At 37.1% G+C, this 21,003-nt stretch overlaps 1 pseudogene across 1 annotated transcript in view; it reads right to left on the reverse strand.

Moving 5' to 3' along the window:
* The window catches only part of LOC100537860 (ASH1 like histone lysine methyltransferase pseudogene), a 62,045-nt pseudogene that overhangs the window by 40,618 nt on the left and 424 nt on the right, over positions 1 to 21,003 (reverse strand). The window contains 2 exon segments of the transcript NR_147500.1: positions 8,841 to 12,363; positions 12,968 to 13,624. The product of NR_147500.1 is annotated as an ASH1 like histone lysine methyltransferase pseudogene (transcript).

Raw genomic sequence — 21,003 nt, forward strand, 5'->3', positions numbered from 1 at the left:
ATAGATTCGCTTTCGCCTGCAATAACATTCCTTCCCTTCCCCTATTCTTTCTGTCAATCAGTTTTCCCATTTCACTTGTAGATTTCCATGCTCAAATTTCGCCCTTTCCACTAGCATCACCACATTTCCTTCCACCGCCGCTGAATGCCTGCCTTTTCTCATTCACCCTTTCCAAATCAAACAGACCGTTTTGGCCACAGGCTGACAGAAGGTCTGTGGCAAAGTCTTAAATGGAAATTCTTTGGCAGGAACAAGAGAGAATAAGCATATAATTCATAATGCTTAAATGTATAGCCGATTTCTGGGTGGTTCTCTTTTACAGAAATACTCAAATGTCAAGAATTAAGATTAAAGCTGGTGTTTACTTGTAAATAAGAACACTAGTACTTTACTGAAATGTAAAACCAATTTTCTGATACTCTATTTGAATCCAGGCCAACTGAAAATACAGAGTCAGCATGACTGAAAAAAACTCCTGCTCTGCAAAACAGAGTAAGAAAACGCCATGTAGTACCTTAGTTTAAGCATTTATTTATGTGTAACGAAAACTGAGCAGCAGCAGCAAAATGGTTCTAATGAGGCATTTTATTACAGAAAACCTGAAGTCTAAGATTGCGTTTATGGAAACACTAACACTTTTCTTTTACTTCCTTGCAAGAACTGGTATTTCCTTAAAGGAACCAGGAACACCAATTCTTTATACGATTAAAACAAGGAAGAGAACCCCCTTCTCTGGATTCGGATTTTTGTGCAAAATAATTTTGTGACCCAGATTAACTTTTCATTGATGGCTTCTGTGCAACAGGGACATAAGCATAAAGACCACAAAATGTTTCAAGCCAAACAAAAGAATAAAGTGTTTTTCAAGCAAAATCAGGACAGGTTTTAAAATTATTTTCATAAAAATAAAAAACATATCAAAATTAAATCCTTAGGAAATTATTCCTCCAGCTGGTAAATACCTTCAAACTATCACTGGTCCATTATGGCTGATTTTTTAATGGATAGATATGCTGAACAGAGGCAGCACTGTCGCCTCACATCAAGAAGGTCGCTGGTTCAAGTCTCAGCTGGGTCAGTTGGCATTTCTGTGTGGAGTTTGCATGTTCTCCCTGTGTTCACGTGGGTTTCCTCCGGGGTGCTCTGGTTTCCTCCAGAGTCCAAAGACACACGCTATAGGTGAATTGGATATTGGATGAACTAAATTGTCCTTAGTGAATGAGGGTGTGAATGTGAGCGTGTATGGGTGTTTCCCAGTACTGGGTTGCGGCTGGAAGGGTATCCGCTGCATAAACCATATGCTGGATAAGTTGGTGGTTCATTCCGCTGTGACAACCCCTGATAAATAAGGGACTGAGACGAAGGAAAATGAATGGATGTGCTGAGAGGAGCAACCTTCTAACTCACTCTCCTTTAGTTCATTCCCTTATTTTATCACGGGACAGCACTAGTGTTGTCACAATAGTGGAATTTTTAACTTCTATACAATATTTTTAAAAATATTGACATTTCATATCATTTTCAATACTGCGAAGAAAAAATTCCACAAAATTACGAATATACAAAAAGTTAATAAACAAATTTTTATTAAAAGATAAACAAGGCTACAATATGAGAAGGGGGTATATTTTTACATCAACACCACATTTTCTGGTACTGCACTTGTTTACAAAACTTTGCTATTATAATATTTAAGATTCACATTTGAATGCAAATTCATTCAACGTGCTAAACTCATATAATCATATAAAAGTAAAATATTAAAAAATATATAAAAATACCAGGTATGTCAGCAGTACTTAAGTCCAAAAGCGACATAGGCTCATTCTGAAAATGTAGATCCTATATACATTTCTGGAGATCACAAATTATGTAGCCAGAAGTACTGTACGTATGGCTGCATTTTGTTTTTAAAACGAATGCTATGGGGAAGTATGATGCCGTTCCTTTTCGCGCTTACCAGCTGACCGCTTACCTCCATAAAGATGGCTTTTCTGCTGTTACCAGTGTGTCCAGTTAGCTCACCATGTGTGTCAGTGGACTTGAGACTTACTTGGAGTAAGGACTTGGAGTTGACCATGACGACAGGGTTTGAGTCTGGTGAAGAACGGGGTCAGAAAACAGGTAGGACAAAAACAGTATCCAAAAAATAAAAAAGTAAATAACAAGGTGAGAATGTGGTAAAATTTGAAAACGTGGTAAAAATCAGTCAATCATGATTTTGAAAACACTGTTGGTTATGCTTTGGGAAGGAGGAGGATGGGTCAGTTGATCTGTCAGTCAGTCAGTCAACAGCGGGTTCTGGTGGATTTACATGAGAACAGCAGGTGCAAATGGCACTCACGAGAAAAATTTGAGATCTCATAAAGTGAGCAGCCTCTGGTGGATTCACGAAAACAAAAACTGCAAAAAAAAAAAAACAAAAAAAAAAAAAACAAAAAAAAAAACGTAGCTCCTGGGACGTATTTGGCACTCTCCAGAAATGTATATAGAGGTATGTTTTCAGAATGAGGCTAGGTTGTACAAAAGGGACCAAATTTATAGTAAAAACAAAATTAGTGCAATCTTATCCTAAATCTTTTTCTCTGATTAAAACAAAAGTGTCATCTTAATATCATTATTAATTTTATTAAATGTACCAGAGCTAACATACAATTTTTTATTTTTATGAACTAATATTATTTAAATTGTATAAGCAGATCTGCATATTATTCATAAAGCCACAGGCACTCTGCACGTTTCATCCCATAGACTTAAATTCATACGCATATAAATGCGGAAATGCAAGCTAGTGCGACAAGATTTGCAGTTCGCTGCATTGCAAAGTTCAAGATTGGTGATCTCTGACCTGCAAAATCACATCACGTGACTGCGTTAGACCAATCAAATATCAAAACAGGACCTCTCTGTAAAGCTCACTTTATTAATGTCTAATCACCCTATTTAATCCTGTCCCTTATCGCAGTGCCGTACAACAGAAATTTGCATTCTTAAATAGGCAAGGGCTGGTATAAGATTCTGACTGTATGATAACCTTGGATATAAATATCACAGTTTCACGGTATCACAGTATTGAGATTTCTGCTCTAAAATATATTCTTTTTGAATGTCTGAGTAAAAAACTACTTTTTCCCTTTTGTACACAATATATTTTAATTTGAGAAACATTTAAAATATTTTGGAGCAGTAAACATGTCAGGCTAAATAATTCAAATGAATTATGGACATCTGCTGTCTTCATTTGTTTCAAAACACTTATGTTTTTACAATTCAAAATGGCAACTTATACAAAATGGACTACTCAACCTTAGGAATGGTATAGCAGACATTTTTTATGGTTTTAAAACCTAGATTTTTCCAAACCACGGTATACATTAAACACAGTTAACGTCCCATGCTTATTCTCAACCTCTAGCGTGACCACAACATTACTGGTTGATAATACCTTTCCATTTATCTGATTAACCTCAATACGCTTTGACCAATTTATTTTCCAAAAAAAAGAAAAACACAAATTTCAACAACACTTTATTGAACTATAAATGTGCTCACTCTGAAAAAAAGACAAGACTGAAATGTAGTTAAAAAGTTAAAAACGAACCAAATTTATGGTATAATCTGATGCATTGTGCTGTTCATTCAGTAGATGATTAAATGAACACCCAGTTGCTCTGCCACATATTTTACAGGCAGATGCCCAGCAACAACACAGCACAGAGAGTGCACGCACTCTACTCATGCAACCCCAAGTGCTGGGAAGCACACACACACTCTCCCATTCACACACAACAATCACAATTGTTAGTCCAATTCAACTACAGAAAAGGCTTCCTCAAACCAAGAAACTTCTAGCTATGAGGGACATTGCTACCCACTTGAAAATATCCACATCCACATGAAAATATTCTCTAATGTATTTGTTCTGTTTAAGTACTTAATAAAAACGTTAAACATCAGACAGCTGATTCATTGTAGAAAATTGAAATTGTAATTCTAATTGAACAATCAAACTGAAACTGATGATTTTGTTTCATTTTTACTACTTGATATCACTGATATCAGCCATTGGTATCATGAATGCAATTTAATGTAAATTGATATAATTGACCGTGATGTGCAGGGCTGGAGTTGGACTCTTTTTCAGCCCTGGAGTTTCAAGCCTTAGACCGGCCCAAATCAGTTCACCGCTGACTATATTAAAATAAGGTCATTTCCAATTCAGTTTCTAATTAGACTATCACGTCTTTTTTTGAGAAAACAGCTGCTTTAGAACTTCAAATGTTCAACAACCCTAACAGTATTATATGTCTTAACAATAAAAATGAAAAAAAAAAAGTTACTTAAACGAGGACCGAACCTGGGTTGGCAGCGTCATAACCCAACGTGCTAACCACTGTACCACAACAGCAGAACATTGAATGGTGACTTATCTAGTTCTATCAAGAGACTAAAAAGATATAAAAAGAGCAGAGCTGCGGTAAAATAATGAATAAGAAGGCTGTGGTCAAGTAAATAAATAAATAATTTTTAAAAAGTGTGACTGCTGAGAGCAAGGGACACCGGCCATCGCGGCCAAAAACGGACCGGCCCGGATCGGTCCTCCTGATTAGTCAATCCGGGCCTGGTGTAGACTACTAAACTGCAGAGGAGTAAACATTCACATAGACAAGATCACATGCTTTCTTAGTTGCTGTTTTCATAACTCCATACTTTAATTTGTGTTTTAGGTACACAAAACTGCTGCTCAATTATTTCAAAATTCTTCTTTTTTTATCCCTAACAAAGAAAAACAAATAAGAGAACTTTGCCTATATCTTATTCCTAATGCACTGCCAGTTACTGACCAATAATGCCAATCATCAGATTATAGTACGCCACTTCTCAGACATTCCACAACTCAATAAACAAGTGCCAACCAACACCAAAAAACACTGGTGGAGTGCTTGGATCTGACGAAGCAACATTACACTTGACTTGCTGTTGGTTGAGATCTGTTAAATTGAATTTTAGGGACTAGCGAGTAAATGATATTATTCTACTTGCTATTTATACAGTGCTAGTACACCCAAATTAATACGTTATAAAAAATATTGATTAAAAAATTTTAAAAAGAGGAAAAATTAAGAGAAGAAAACTTAAAAATTTTGTTGAAATTTTGCATGTTGTCATTTTTTCCAATATTTAAATTGTATTATCTTTCCATTTGTAAATATGTTTGGTGACAAAAAATATGATTTTAATAAATAAAACTGTTTAATATTTTTTTCTTTAAATAGACTAAAATATGTTGCCTATATTCACTAAGAAATTAATAAAAATATTAATTTTCAAAATGGGCTGTTCTTAATTATGCTGAGCACTGTAGATTGTCATTTCAAGGTAATTGTAAATTCTGTTATAGCCGTAAATTTGTAATTATCTCATTAAAATTAGGGCTGCATGACATTGGAAAAATCTGACATTGCAACATTTTTATTTTTCTGCATTACACATTGCAATATAATGCATCTACACAACTTCACCAAATGATTGAACAGCACTACTTTGAAAGAATTTATAGTCACACTTTATTTTAAGGCTTACTTCCTGCTATTGGTCAACCGTAAACTACTGTATGACTTTTGCTTCAAAAAACTTCCAATTTGTTCCTAATAATAGTTATTAAGTTATTAAGGTTATTTAAAGTTGTTATTGGGTATTGGGTTAGGTTTTGTAATTGTTAAAATTATGCTTCAAAATTATAAATAACGTAATAAAAATTATTCTTTATTAAACTTCCAATTGGGGGGTGTGGTGCGGCGGCACAGTGGGTAGCACTGTCACCTCACAGCAAGAAGGTCGCTGGTTCGAGCCTCGGCTGGGTCAGTTGGCATTTCTGTGTGGAGTTTGCATGTTCTCTCTGTGCTTTTGTGGGTTTCCTCCAAGTGCTTCGGTTTCCCCTACAGTTCAAAGACATGCGCTTTAGGTGAATTGGGTTAGGGTAAACTAAATTGGCCGTAGTGTATGTATGTAAATTAATGTGAATGGGTGTTTCCCAGTGATGGGTTGCAGATGGAAGAGCATCTGTTGCGTAAAACATATGCTGGATAAGCTGGTGATTCATTCTGCTGTTGAAACCCCTGATTAATAAAGAGACTAAGCCAAAAAGAAAATTAAAGAATGAGTAAAGTTCCAATTGATAAATTGTCTTGTGTCTGAATACCTAAATCTCTCTCAGGCCTTAAAAACATGCAAATGATACAATTTCACTCCATTATGGTTAAACAGTAACTCCAAAATAATTCCACAAAACTTGTGTTCTTAACTGTGACTCTTGCTCAAATATAATCCAAACTCAACATTGCATATCTACAGTATGCGATGTGACTATTGTGGATGCACACATTGCGCTTTTGATGGTGAAACAATATATCGTGCAGCCCTAATTATAATGATCAAATTTATTGATTGATTTTGTGCACTTGACATATGGCATGTGAACATAGTAGGTATGCATTATTGGACTATGGAGTAAAGGGTGGTAAGCCAATCATAGTGGTGAAGTTTTTTCATTTCAAGAATCATCCAACTGACAATGATGTTATTATTAGTCAGTAACATTGAAATGAAGGCATCCCTTCCTCTAAGAATATACTTTGCATGTATTTTGCACATTCACAAAACTTCATTAACCTAAACATGATAGGCTTAAGGATTACAGAGAAATAACTGCAGCTGCACAGGCTGTCAGAAAATGTTGCTTTAAAGTAATGAATGCTATATGATCTCATCTTACATAACATTGTTTTATTTTTGTACCTGCAATTATCTTTTCATCCATTTTCCCTTTAGCTGAGAAAGTGGCCCCGACGGGCAGGAATACTAAATAAACAATAAAAGCTGCTTGCACAAAGACAAGTAGACAGAACGCACTACTCAAGACCAAATGTCCCAGTCTTCCTGCTGTGAGAAGTTCTTTACATGCTAGCAATAATTTCTTGCCATATGTTTTCAGCAACACTAAATAACCAAATACGCACTGCTTTTGCTTCTAAAAGCTTTACACTTCAATGTAGAGCCATTTCAAGATTTAAACAATTACAAAATTATAAAACTTGAAAATAAAATCATGTGAAACTGTGGACAGTGATTAGTGACTATGTAAAACTGGACAGTGATTCATTGGCACATTATAGGGACTCTCATTAAATAGCATGCATGCTTTTCTTACACAACACTTAAACGATCTAAAACTATCCAAATTTGCATAATACATAACAAGTATATAATTATAGCAGCATCACTGCCAGAATAAAACATACTGCGAACAGCTAATGCGTAACAATATTTACACACAAGAGAGACCATATACCTCTCAGTGGACTTCTAAACAGATTGTCTGCCAAGGAAAATCTAGGTAGCCAATTACACGCAGAGCAAAATCAAGCTCAATTTTGTTACCTAACCAGTAAAACAGTGGGAGATAAATAAGGCCATACAGTCTGAAACATATAATAAATTGGTCTTATTTACTGTTCAAGGACTGTAATTGTTTGTAAAAGCATTTAAAGCATTTTCTCGCTTATAGGAACAGAGGGTTGCTGAATCTTATAAAAGATTTAATGGTAAGCAACACTTGAGCAAAACAGAATATCATTTAACAGTAACAACTAGTGGTGCAACAAATCGCAAATCTCACGGTTCGAATGATGTTATGGTTTTTTAGTCATGGATTGGACCATTTTTCGAATCAGCCAAAAATGGGAGGAGACAAATGCCATTGGCTTTCATTTATTACAAAAACAGTACTGCAAGACAATTTTGGTTTTACCAAACAGCACTTAGAACCTGTAATTTTACTAAAAAATAAAATGAAGAAATAATCTGCTAAATAAAAATTCACTGTTACTACTATTGTTGCTAATAATCACTATTCACCATTTTTGGTTAAACAACGTTATTGTGTTCTACAACTTTCATTTTTGAGCATATGAGGGTGATTTAAATCTTTACCATAAATATCACTAGTTTTATTAAAACTATAAACTGTTTTCTTATTACTTCTGTGTTATTTGACTTCATAACTAACTGAAAACACTAAAGAAAATTTCTGAGTTTTTTAGATTTGAATGCAGCAATTTGAAGGATTAATAAACATATGCAAATCGCCATCATTTATAATTTGTTGCGTGGGTGTTGAGATCCCGATCTTTTAATGAATAATCGTGCAGCTTGAATACATTATCGCAGGCTAAACGAGTAGATACAGAAAATACCTGTAACCTAAGAAACCCACCACCACATCCCGAATAATACCACCACTTCTTCCGTCATCATTACTTTTGCAAGAAAGCCTAAATGCTTTCATACATGTGATTTGAATGACATGAGAGGTGATCTCTCTGCATTCATTCATTCATTTTCTTTTCAGCTTAGTCCCTTTATTAATCTGGGGTCCCCACAGCAGAATGAACCACCAATTTATCCAGCACATGTTTTACGCAGCGGATGCCCTTCCAGCTGCAACTCATCTCTGGGAAACATCCATACGCACTCATAAACTATTGGAAATTCAGCCTACCCAATTCACCTGTACCACATGTCTTTAGACTGTGGGGGAACCCGCAGCACCTGGAAGAAACCCATGCGAACGCAGGGAGAACATGCAAACTCCACACAGAAACGCCAACTGACCTAGCCGACCTACTTGCTTTGAGGCGACAGCACTACCTACTGCACCACTGCGTTGCCCTGATCTCTCGTGATCTGTACAAATCACGGATCAAACATGATCCATTACAACCCTACCTGACAACTGTTTGTTACACAAAAACAAAGAAAATGAACCCATGTCATCTTACCTGATGTTCGTTTTACTCCAGTTGAGCAAGACTCCATCAACAAGCTTCCAGCTGTCATTAAGTTTCTAGCAGCACACTGAACTTCACCAACACTCCTTTGGGCTGTCATTTGACTGAATGAAGTGCTAGCAAGATTGCTGTTCCTCAGGAAAGTGTGATGGTGGATGCTTCTGTCAACTGGCGGGGGTGATGGTTGATCTTCATCAATTTCATCCTCATCCTCCTGGTATCCTGTTTCACCTTCCTGGATTGAGCCTCTGTTCTTCGACTCTACCTGAACACTCTCTCTCCACCTCCATGGCTGCCGATGCTCTGCCCACCTCACTTTTGAAATCGGTCTTAGGTGCGCAGGTCCGATATATGAAAGCGGTGAAGTTTTGTGTTTGTCAGCTTGTTTTGAGGGTGCTGAGGTAGAGCATTGGTAATCTGTTGACAGACCTAGTCCCCTTCTGAAATGGTCTTTTCTAGGGTTACTTCGTCCAAGCAAACCGCCTAGTCCTTCTCTTTCTCTAAACCTATCATCCACAAATCTTTTATCTCTACCTTGCTCTCTGTCATCTTCTCTTTGCCAGCTATTTCTACTGAACCAGTCACTAGAGGAATGAGATGTTAGATTAGTGTAAGTCCCATGTGGCTTCCCATGACAAACTTCAGATTCACGCCTTAGAAATTTGTGCTTCCTTTTATGGAACTTTGATGGGCTTAAAATTGGATTTTTGGAGTAGGGATGTACATATGAGGGTAAAAATGGTGATGAGGGGTAAATAGTTGCAGATGGAGGGTATCCTCTATAGAGTCCAAAACCAAATGAAGTGGTAGGAAGAGGCATTTTGTAGGGCGAGTGGTAACAACCACCTGCTGACAGTGGGAAGCCAAGTTTGTGTACTACTGGACAATGAGTGACAATATGTTCACCTGGTTGTGAGGGGCAGCCATTGTTCCTTTTAAAATCTGTCAAGCCAACATAATGCAGAGAGTCACGAGAAAATTCTGACTGAGGAGAGTAGTAACCACTGAAGTTGATTTGAAACATAGTTGGATGGTGAAGATTTTGCGGCAGACACTTTAGAACGTGAGGGTGAGCTTTGCCCTTCCCACTCTTTCTTCCTGATTTTGCTTCATCCCCACAACCCCGAGATGAAAGATGATGCACAATATGAATTTCACTAAGCCTGACCATTAACTCCTCAACCTCTGCCAGAAATGCTGGGTCTTGCCGTTTGGCCCTGAGTTGAAGATACTTTTTCTTGCATTTGTGTTTATGTCTCCTAATCTTATCGTGGCTAAAGCAATTATGTCCTTTTCTATGACACTTGTATTTGAGCCTTTCTTGCTCCATCAGGACTGATTGTGCAAGGTGTGTTGCTTTGTGATCTTGAATCCTTACAGAACCTAACTGGGATGTGGCTGGAGGGCAAGGTGCTGGGTGTGAAGAGGTGAGATGTTTAGATATTTCTTCAGGCATTGCTTTAAACTTTTGGGAACTTGTTACCTTTGGAGAAGAATGTTGATCATATTTACGGTTGCCAGGATAAAGTTTTCTCCGGAAAGAACTAATACTAGAAGAAGAGGGCTTGAGTTGTTTAAATGAATAGGGGGAGTTGTGCAAAGCAGTATGGCCATCAAATGAATGACTCTGTTCACCAGAGGTGGACCAATTTAACTGATTTGAAGATTCTGTTGAGACTTGCGGAATTTTTGGACTCTGAACTTGGTCCGAGTCTTGGCCAAAAGTTTCCCTTTGAGCTTTAGGTTTACGACCTCTTCTTTTTCCTATGTAGATTGTCCCACGTTTGCTGACGTTAATTTGAGGACCAAGTTTCCCCCCAAAAGATGTAACAAGTGAGGATAAAGATTGTGCACTTTCGGACACTGAACATTCGGCATCCCCTTTATTGTCTTTTTGAGCCAAATCAGTTGTGCAAGTTTGGCTTTGCCCTGATAGAAACTGCGTGAGTACTTTATCTTTCCTCTTCACTCTCATCTTATTGATATTTTTGATAATTGTCCTCATTATTAACCTATTTCGTTTGCGGCAGATTTGTGCATCTCTAGCTCTGGACACTGAAGGTTTGAGTTTTCCTTCAGCACCTGTCTTTCCTGATGCTAAGTGTAGTGATTTAGATTTTTTAGTCTGAGCAGACAGGGAACATTTTGGATGGCTTTGTATTTTGGGTGTTGGATTTGAGAGTTTCAAGCCATCTTCTGGCCTAGGGACATTTGAGTGCTCAAGTATAGAGAACTTAGTAGAAGACTGCTGAGACTTACTTCCCTGAGGAGACTCATCCATCCTAGTTATTTTTGGTCGACCCCTTCTCTTAGTAGGGACCTCAATGAACGCGCTTTCTGATCTTGGGGATGTTTTTTGTAGTTCTTTTGATTTAAGAGGTTGTCTGACTGGGTCTAGTTTACCCTGCTTTGATGGCAATTCCTTCAAGGACTTCATGGAAAGATCTCTTTTACCTTTTGATTTTTGAGGTATAATTTTACAGGCAGTGGGATTAACATTAGAAGCTCCCAAATCCATATTCTCCCCCTGATTTACTATATTTGAAATCTGAACAGACTTTTGTGTCCTTTGTGAAATGGTGTCTTGTTTGGGGTGTAAGGGTGGCTCTTCACTTTGAGCAGAACTGTTAAACTGAGAATCTGCACAACTGGGAGTTCGAGGGGAACATTTCACATTTTCTTCCTGATTTGAACTATGCCTAGTTCTTTTCTTTTTCTTTTCAATGACATGCCCCTCTCTGCTGACATCTTTTGACTGCACAGCAACAGTTTGAGCCGGTTCCATAGTCACTTTTTGGGAGTCATCTATGACTTCACTTCCACTGTGCTTCTTGCACCTTTCTCTGTTCTCCGGTAACTCTGGTACACTAGTGCTGTTCTCAAAAGTTGCTGATTCTGCAGATTTATCTGTGGCAGGAGGAAGCAATGGTGCATTGACAGAGGGACTAGGCTGATGCAGTAAACCATTTTCTCTACTCCTATTGTTAGTATTGTTGCTAGACATGTTTTTGGAAGATGCATAATCACCATCCTCTTTCTCATTTGCAATCAAAACCCTGTCAACATTTGTCTCCCGTGTTCTAGAAGTCTTTTTTGGAGGACGGAGAGTTTGCCTTAGAGAATTCTCACTACATCTTTTTGGAGATGACTTGCTTTCATGGTGAGTTTCAAGGCTGGAAGAAGACTGCTGAGATATCTGAGTGTTCTGTGTCATATTCTTTGAGCTATCTGAACTAGGGGAGGAGGTCATTGCTTCCTCAGTCGGGAGATCATCACTCTTTTCTTTTTGAGCATTTAAAACTTGTGTGCTGTCTTGTGGACTGGAGTTTTGTTGTAATGAGGAAGGCGGCGAAGGTGCAGCTGGAGGGGAATACGTCTGCTTCAAAAAGGTAGAGGAGGTTATTTTATCTGAAAGTGGTACTTTGCTATCTGTCTGTGGTTGAACTGCATATGAAGGGCCATCTGATGTTAATAATGACTTTGACTCGGTCTTCCTTGTGTTTTTTGATAGAGCCTGTTGGAAGAAAGGACATGTGCTGACCAGAATTCATCAGGAAATGTTTGAAAATATTAAGGTCACTCTAGGTTATCCGGTTAGATGAATTTGAAGGCAGCATGATATATCAAACCTGAAAGGCTTCATTAGATACTTTAAATTACTTTCAGTGATATATTATAATATAATACTCATGGTAAAAAAAAAAACTTTTTATTAATATATTTTGGTAACCATTCCATAGTATTACTGTATGATCTAAAGAGTTTACAAGAATTTTTGAATAAGACCGAAGAATATGGCATATGACACTTAAGCAAAAAAATAAAATCACTGGGAGAAATATATTTAGCTGTAAGCCTTCCAGTGCCTTTTTGATGATCATAAGAGGCAACAAAAAAGAATAGCGAATTGCAGATGAAAAACTTCCAACTGAATATTTTCAGTCTTTGGAGACCAGTACAAAAAGCAAAAATGACAGTAATGGAAAAAGTTATAAAAAAAAGAGATAGAGAAAATGATATTTTTATAAATTGAGGAAATGTAAAAATAGATAAAAAATGTCTGAAATATTGGTGGCTAAACAGAAAAGATACAGATAGAAATATTAACCAACACTTACCTTTTTAGATGCAGCAATGGCTGGTGACGAGTCCCCTTTTTTGGAAGTGGGAAAGACTTTTTTGGAACCTTTTGTAGAAAGGCAATCTTTTTTCTGAACATCTCGATGTGACTTCTTGGCCAATCTGGAGTCAGAATCTGAGACTTCACCCACACTTGAACTATGGCCATCTCCATGGGAAAGCCTCTGAGAGATCCTGATTGTGGGCCTGCATATGAAGTTCTCAAGACTTTTTGGGGGCTTTTTTGTCCGTTTGGCTCCAACTCCTATTTTCAATCTTACATTTCCATCGGACTGATCACACTTTGTATCTGTTAACTCCTCTGACCTATTCAGCTGCTGCATAAACTCACTGTTATTAGTCTTTGAGGATGCTTCTGGTTCAGCCCTTTTGGATTGTCTTGTTCTTTTCCTGTCATCTGTCAAGTCTTCTTTCTCTAGTCTTGGGGCAGGTGTTGTCTTTTTCTTTTTCTTATCCATCTGAACTTTCAGAGTAGTAGTTATGAATGAGAGAATTACTTTGACTATTATCAAAGTACTGTCAGTAGTGTTCAGTTTATGAGAAAAGGAAATGTTGTGTTTTTCAGTCTTTCAGTTTTTCAGTATTAATACTCTTCTGTCATCTCATTTAACTCGAAATAGTTACTGTGGAAGGCGCTATAAAGTAAAAACAAGAATAATAGGGACATTAGTCACAGTTTACTCACAGTGTATCACATAATATGACACATCATTAAAACATTTCATCAGAAAATCTCAGAACAAAGTGCAAAGATTAGACAGGCATGATGTTCGGCCGAAAAAGGAACACTTTTCAACATTTACCCAGATCAAAACACATATCAAGCTTAAGAGTCTGCAACTTTAATCTCCACTGTCCAGTTACCTGAGCTATTGCTATGACTGACTGGTTCAAATATTTGGTGCTCAATTTAGGTCATGGATTACTAAAGCATGTGCAGCTGGCTCTGAATATGCCGATTCAGATGCTAATGGAATCTGTTATTGAGTCCTGCCGTGTGACATGCTATACTCTCTAAGACATAAAATTCATTTGTCACAGCACAATATTAGTGAACAAAAACAAAGAAAAAGCTTACTCATTTAGGAATTATTTTGGATGTTATATGTGTGGATATGCTATGTTTTCTGTTCTGTTTGTGGCTCAAAATGTCAGAACCACTAGATACAAAATATTTCAAGTGTAGCATTTTTACTCTGATTTAGCAGAGACTCAGAGTAAAGAACATTTTATTCACCAAACTGTCAACACTTGTTCTCAGACAGAAAATGCAAAAATGGTGACAGATGGTGTATTGTGGTAAGGAGATTGGGACCCCCATAGGGGGCCTTAAAATGATGCTTTAAAAAACAAATACCAAAACAAGCATTAAAATAATATAGCACGACCTTTTCTATTATTTAAAGGGCAACTATACTGAAATTCATCTTTTGTAAGCTGTTTGGACAGAACTGTGCGGAGGTATAGTGTGTCCACAGTCATATTGGAGTGATAGAAACAAATTAAGTGTCTCTTTACATTTCCTGACTTTAAAATAGGATCCAAATCCCTCCCACTTTGAGGACCACCACAACGTGCCATAGTAAGTGTCATAGACGGGCACGCGCGTGTTCTCAGCAATGTTGCCAGATTAGACAGTTTCCTGCCCTATTGAACAGTTTTGAATTTCTTTTTGGGGGTAAAAAGTGACATTGGCGGTAGTGTAAAATTGGGTGGTTTTGTAACAGCGTGCCCGCCAGCCCTGGTCTTCACTAATAAACCTGTTATGATCCCTCAAAGAGGTGCCATAGCCCCCGTTCTCCACATACAAACGCTTAAAACAGTTGTGATCTCCCAACGAAACTACAGATTGTTGGGCGGTGCTTTTTAGTTTTCAGCGGGTTTTAGGCTGGAAACAGTCAGCTACATCTGGCAACACTGGTTCTTGGAAGTAAACAAACAGCTGGGGTCAGCTAATGTGTGATTTTGCGGCCGTGAATACATCATTACATGAAGACAGAAATGACATTTTTGGGTGAATTATACCTTATAAATACAGTATGTGACACTTTTAACGCTTAACTTTTAACGTCAACGTTGCTGTGAAGACTTGTGCGACTGCCTTGCTTCTCTCTTGATCTTGAAAATATAATTGGCTGAATTGTAGAAAAAGCTGAATTAAGATTGTGTAAGGTCGAATCGAGATCATGATCTTTTTTTCGATTAATTGTGCAGCCCTACTTAGAAGTATGGTTTTGTTGTCCACCGAATTGATTTAACAGCCGCGTATTAACATGTCTCCATAGTAATGCGTATAATCATATCAGCAAGAAAGGACATGTGCAAAGCAACTGGGATTAAAAGATCTGTTCAGCTCTCTGTGATCATCAATCATCATCAAATGTGATCAAGAATAAGTTTTACAAGTTTAAAACGTTTTTAAAACAGTGTATGTTTGTATGGAATTACAGCCATTTTACCATCTTCACTTTATCACCACAGCCGCATGTCAGTACAATTCTAAAAGAAGACGCTTCAATCCCGGTTTTTGGATGTTAAATCAGGTTTATTTTGTACATTAACATAACGGATATCTTTACAGCAGTGGATATTAACGTGTATCCTGTCACATTTGTCGTGCAAAAACAGTCCAAATTTAAATGTGCACCATGTGTGTGTGTGTGTCCACGTGAACTTTGTAACGGCATTGAGTGTAACTTATTGTTGCAGAAATGCTTAAATAACTCCAAAACAAATACAACAAATAATCATTGGGAAAGCTCTTACTGTAGAATTTCTCACAAACGTTACGTGAGATCTGCTTCCTTTATGTCTGTCATTGTGCTGTTTATTTGACGCAGCCTGAGTGGGAACGGTCGGTGGGAAGAACTTGCATTAAAAGCAAAGGCAACAGAAACAGCTACAATGTGTTCAGAGCAGAAAATTCCCATATTCTAAAAGGTATAATAAATACCTTGTTGGGTGTTTTGAGCTTAAACTTTACAGACACATTCTGGAGACACAAAAGACTTATATTAAATCTTGAAAAAGGGGTAAAATATGTGCCCTTAAAGTTAAAATTATAATTAGTTTAATTAATCAGTAAATCATGAACAACTGGAAAAGTTGTGTGAATATTTTGGTTTAAATGTAGAAACCTTGAACAACATCCGGTTCAGCATTTCAACGTTTTGATTTCTGCCTTTAATCCTACAATATTGTTGTGGTCAACTGGGCCTTTGAATAAAAATGAGAAGAACCACTGGTGTATGGCCAATTAACAGACTGCAAAAAGGTAATAATAAAAGAAACAAACTCAAAATAAATACTTGAGCCTTTTCATTGTTAAAACCCTTTATAAAATTACTTTTATTTCTTAATTAACACACTGATACAAGTTTGGAGAAAAAAGAAACCTTTTATATTTAATGTACAAGGAAGAAACGTTTTATTACTACTTTTAATGACGTTTGTTGGTTTTGAAATGATTTCTCTGCTCCCCAAAGACATGCAGATTTTCACCTCAATTATGGTTTCTCCATTTGTTTCCCTGTCAGGGCATAGTTCAGAACATCTCCAAATTTGGTATAACAAAAAGGCAGCTTAGTGAGCAGATGATGCATGAGATAAAATAATAATCTTTAAAAATATTCAGATTCATCTAAAAAATGGATTAATATTAAGTATTTATGTGTCAAATGAATGAAATAACCTCTAATGAAAGCTTTATGTTAACTCTGAAGTCAAGTTTAGACAAGTAGCATACTTGAAGTCTGAATCTCAGAATTTACGATATAAATCTTTGACCTACGTGGCTCTGTACATGAATAGCACAGTACCAACAACCCATTAGATCTCCCGTAGACCAGTTCCTCTGGGACATACCCACATAAAATCCCCAGCAACGGCGAGAAGCTGGCCTGAAACTCTGTTTTGAGTTGTCTGAAAGGCAGGTGCTTTCCCACACAGAGTGAGGTCATTCTGTGGAAGATTCCGCATGATGACCTCAGTGCATTAACTTGCACAGGGGACCCATAAAATCCAGAGGCTGTCCTCCAGGCAGCAGGGAGGAACATGTTAATAAAGCCCAGGATCGGTAGCATGAGCCATCTGTAGGTTGTTGACTGGACTCTGTCAAAGCACTTTCTATATCGGAATTTCTATCCATTATTACAATCACATCTAACTGTAAGTTTCCTAACCCTGATCTCACCTCAGTCTGGAATCATACTGAAAAGTACTTTAAAGTCTGTGTGAACCAGAAACTAAGACTTTAATTTCAGTATGTTGATGTACTTCCAACTGAAACAGAATACTGAGTAGGGGTGGATTAACTTGCATGGATTAATTGTTAACCTAAAAAATAACAATGTGCACATCTTTGTACATTTTGATTATACAAACTTTAAGGTGTCAATATATTGCTAAATAAAATTAAAAAGGTAGGTGACATCATCAAATAAAAACAGGCTAAAATTGAGTTTAAAACATCTTTACAAAGTAAACTTTCTGGAAAAGTACTCTATGGAAGATAAACATATTCTGAACTGTCTGAAAAAGGCTCCAACTTCTTTCATTTCTCCAGTCTTCTATAAAGAGAGAAAAAAAGACAATTCTGTTATAATTTACTCACCCTCTACTTATTCCAAACTTGTTTTACTTTTTTTTTATTGAACACAAAATAACTATTTTGAAAACTACTGAAAGACACCTTACCGTTTTTCAGATGTTCTTTTGTGTTCAACACATAATGAAACTCATTAAGGTTTTAAACCACTTGATGGTGAATAATCAAATATATATCACATTTAGACACACACTGGCCACTTTATTAGGTACACCTGTCTGACTACTTGTTAACGCAAATTTCTAATTAGCCAATCACATGGCAGCAACTCAATGCATTTAGGCATGTATACATGGTCAAGACGATCTGCTGCAGTTCAAACTGAGCATCAGAATGGGAAAGAAAGGTGATTTAAGTGACTTTGAATGTGGCATGGTTGTTGGTGCCAGACAGGCTGGTTTGAGTATTTCAGAAACTGCTGATCTACTGGGATTTTCATGCACTACCATTTCCAGGTTTTACAGAGAATTGTCTGAAAAGAGAACTATCTAGTAAGAGGCAGTTATGTGGGCACAAATGCCTTGTTGATGCCAGAGGTCAGAGGAGAATGACCAGACTGGTTCAAGCTGATAGAAAGGCAACAATAACTAAAGAAGAGCATCTCTGAACAAGTCCAACCTTGAGGTGGATGGGCTACAGCAGCAGAAGACCACACCGGGTGCCACTCCTGTCAACTAAGAACAGAAGACTGAGGCTACAATTCACACAGGCTCACCAAAATTGGACAATAGAAGATTGGAAAAAAGTTGCCTGGTCTGAAGAGTCTCGATTTATGCAGTGATATTCAAATGGTAAGGTAAGAATTTGGTGTCAACAATAAAAGTATGGATCCATCCTGCCTTGTATCAACAGCTTAGGCTGGTGGTGGTTGTCTAATAGCGTGAGAGAGATGTGGTGGAACGGGAGATGTGCATCAAGAATCCGACATATATGCAGCAACTGTGTGATGCGATCATGTCAATATGGACCAAAATCTCTGAGGAAAATTTCCAGTACCTTGGTAAATCTATGCCTCTAAGGATTATGGCAGTTATAAAGGCAAAAGGGGTCTAACCCGGTACTAGTAAGGTGTACCTAATAAAGTGGCCAGTGAGATATATATGTGTGTTTATATAAATATACATAAATATATATATATATATATATATATATATATATATATATATATATATATATATATATATATATATATAAAACAGTAAAACACTATCAATTATTTTGTATAAAATAATTCATTATAATAAAACCACAAATCACCATTTGAACATTTTCTGAAGGATCATATCACTCTAAATAACTATAATAATAATCAAGAGTGATAATGCATAAAATAGCTTTGAATTATAAAAATAGGTTTTGATATGAAACTATACATTCAATGTTTCTAAATATGTGTGAATATTGTAATACTATTTAGTTTTTACTGTATTTTGGATCAGGTAAATGCAGACTTGGTGAACAGAACACTTTTATTTTTAAGACTTACAAAATAATAGTACTCTATGTCTGCCAAACTTTTGACCAGTAGTGTGTATAATCAGATACAGTCTTAACTGTTGAATTTTTTGCTACTAGAGTAAAGTGCACACATTACATTTTCATCTTTGTGTTGCTCTCAGTTTTGCGGGTGGCATAGAAATGTTTGCTAACTCTGCTGCCCATGTATTTCAAATGTACTTTTGCCACTAAATAAAAAAAAGGTTTACTGTGTGAGTATATTGTGGCCTTTGTATTCCATTTCTAGCGAGTAAAAGAAACACTCAAGGAAGTTTTTTTTTTTTTTTTCAGTATTTGCTAATTATTATTAAGAAGACAAAATCCAGCAGTGTTTCACTAGCTGAGTGCAATCTTCTCAGCTCCTCCTTTAGGATTCGGTGCTAAGAAAACAATCCCAGTGGAACGCTTGAAAAGAAAAATGGCCCGAGGAGAGGAGAGAGAGCAAAGTACAATGATGTGTGTGTGTGTGTGTACAGAGAGAGAAAAGAAGAGGGAGCTCTGTGGCTATTAGTGGCACAGTTCAGAAGCAAAGTGAGAAGGACGTTTGAGGGTCTTTCTCTCCCTGGGATATAAGCCTACTTTTCAACATTTACCATAATTATTCATTTTCTTGTAGTCCCTCAACGTTCCCTCAATCAGCAGGTTTCCTTTCCCCACCATCCTCCGCCCTTAGCCTCTTCTACGTTTGATTTACTTTCTGCTGGTTTGTTCATCATTTTTCTTTTCGATACATAATTTGCTCTCTCTTTTACACTCCATCTCAAAGGCATTTTCAAAGCAGACCACACTGAGTGGTTAAATAAGTCACCGTTTCCCTGTAAATCAAAACCATACGCTCTTACTTAAAAATCTGGTGTTTCTGATACATTCTTCGCACACAAGTGAAACTCGACTAACAAAAGTTGCGTGTTTTTCTAGCTTTATTGGCATTTTCCCTTTCCATCTCTCATTTTTATACAGTATCCATTTTTACCTGACACTCTCAATTCAACTTTGGTGTCAAGTGCAATGAGTCTCCAGGAAGTTATTAGGTTTCACTATGTTTAAGTTGTGTACGTGTTATTTCTTTACACACCAATACTGTTTAACCCAATGGGGTCTTCTGTCCTTTTTGAAACAATACGCAGATTGCCATCAGTCATTGTCAGTCAGGTAGACCTTTTAAACCCTTATTCACTTGTCAAGTTGAAAATTCCAAGTATCATACATTAATATGAAGTGCAAAGCAAGATGACATCACCGAACACTGCCCTTCATCCGACAAAAGCTTTCTTCCTGACAAGATTTAAGGGTTCCATGCATTGGCAAACTCTTGACAATTGACCGTGATTTGCCCTGCAAATCCATCTGCCAAATTTGAAATACAAAAAGATAAGCTGGTTCAGTGCAGACTCCTGCGTGACCTATTTTTGGGTGCTCCAAAAATAAGAGTAAAACGAGAGCATTATATGATAAAGAGACAGATGAAGGCTTCATTAGGAGTCTATCACAATAATGTTTTAGTTGGCTCGCAGCTCGAGCAGACAAGCTCAGCATGTCAATGCAGTGTGAATACGACTTGATTGATGGGACGTTAGATGTTGTAAGTTACAGCTGTACTCGCTACAGATAGTTTTGACAGAAAAGAAAACAGAAATGTCAATACGATCCTGTATTATTTGCAGCGCGAGGGCAGAATCGATATAAAGTTGTCGGGAAAGTGGCGAAATGGGGCAGGAAGAACGCGAGCCATGTAATCCATCGATCTGAGCTGTTTATCAGTATGATAGCGTATAATCTGAATATATTAGTATCTATAAGCAATCCTGCGCGCGCGCGTTTGTTTACGATAAAAAGTGTCGCTGCGTTTTCATGCGCGAGGGCCTAACAGATGAATGTCCCGTTTCAGATTACATTTTTATTAAGCAACGG

The sequence above is a fragment of the Danio rerio genome, chromosome 16 (genome assembly GCF_052040795.2).
Source record: "Danio rerio strain M-AB ecotype USA chromosome 16, GRCz13ab, whole genome shotgun sequence".
Taxonomy (NCBI): Eukaryota; Metazoa; Chordata; class Actinopteri; order Cypriniformes; family Danionidae; genus Danio; species Danio rerio.